This window comes from Aplysia californica, unplaced genomic scaffold (genome assembly GCF_000002075.1).
Source record: "Aplysia californica isolate F4 #8 unplaced genomic scaffold, AplCal3.0 scaffold00019, whole genome shotgun sequence".
NCBI lineage: Eukaryota > Metazoa > Mollusca > Gastropoda > Aplysiida > Aplysiidae > Aplysia > Aplysia californica.
Genome location: NW_004797289.1, coordinates 1,636,091 through 1,637,677, shown reverse-complemented (window position 1 = coordinate 1,637,677; position 1,587 = coordinate 1,636,091).

The window sequence follows — 1,587 nt, the reverse complement described above, 5'->3', positions numbered from 1 at the left end:
GGGGGAGATGTATTTGATAGTTATTTTTTCCAAGTTGAGATGATGTTCCAATCTTTTTTCTTTGATTATTTTCCAAACTGTAGTATCCAATCTATTTGTTTTAATTATTTTGATGGGTTATGTTTGTTAATAAATAATTAACAGTGCAGGTATTTCTTTGTTGTATTCTTATGATAACAATAGTTTTTATTTTTCAAATGTAAAATAAAGACCAAAGGTGTAAATATAAAATGCATCCTGTACGGCTTCTATCTAAATGTACAAATATACTCTGCACAAAAAAAGAAACCTGACACTCACTTTAAACAGTGAATTCTTCAATAAAGTGAACATAATCAAAAGAACAAAATAATGCAATGTTCTGGCAGATGATTACCATACACATGTTCAAAACGTTAGCCCTGGTGAACAAACAGAATGTCATGCACAAACTTGTAAACAGAATGGGGTACACGAAAAGCCCGTGCCTAATATGAGCACCATTTGTGCTGATCACTGCTCGGCATCGGGAACCCATGGAAGCAATCAAGTTTGCAATACCATCCTGCAGGATGGCCTGCCACTCATCCTGGAGTGCCACAGGGAGTTCTGGAAGTGTCTGAGGTGGCGGATTCCTCTGCCGCACACGCTGATCCAACTCGTCCCATACGTGTTTGATTGGAGACAAATCCGGTGAACGGGCAGGCCATGGTAGAGTCGGAATGTTGTTGGCACACAGGAAATCCTCACATACCCATGCAACAAGCGGACGAGCGTTATACTGCTGCAAAATGCCAGCATTAGCGTCCAGGTATGGAACAACATGAGGTCGCAGGATATCATCCCAGTACCTGTCACCCATCACTCTGTGCTGGCACCACAGGAGACGTTCTCCCACGTCGTGTGCGATCAACACGTTACGTTGGACTGGTCTTCGAGCAAAGAATCCTGCCTTTCTGATACGACTGCGGACTGTCTGGTCAGAAATTCTTAAATGTCCAGGGGTTTGGGCAGCTGTAGACGTTGCTATTGTGATTCGATCTTGAAGGTGGCACACACGGATATAACGATGCTGGGCCGCAGTAGTGACCCTGTGTCGACCTGACTTAGGCCTGTCATGAGCACTTTGAGTGTTGTTGCATCGTGTCCATAACGCAGCACTGATCTGTCTAGACATGCCAAAGTGCCTTGCCACGGCTTCCTGAGTCACCCCTACTTCCAATCGTCCGATTGCAGTATTGCGTTCATCATCAATCAACCTTGGCATTTTTCAGTTGTCTACAGTTGTGTTAAATGAACTGTGTGAACCGTGGTTGTTGTGGCTTTTTATACGGCAGTGTGGGATGTTACAGAATGCTGAATTGCAGTCCACTACTGCGCACGAGAAAGTGGTCAAGGCCGCCATTATGGATTCAGTAAAAACTTGCCTGTACGGACGTCTTGATGTGCACTGCCAATGACTATATTGGTGTTTTGGCGACAACACTGATCCTTTACAGAACTCTGTCCCTAATATTTACAATGATTTTTTCGCGTGTTCTAATAATATTAAGAATTTACCAAGTGTCAAGTTTCTTTCTTTCTTAAAAAAAAAAAAAATGAAGAGTA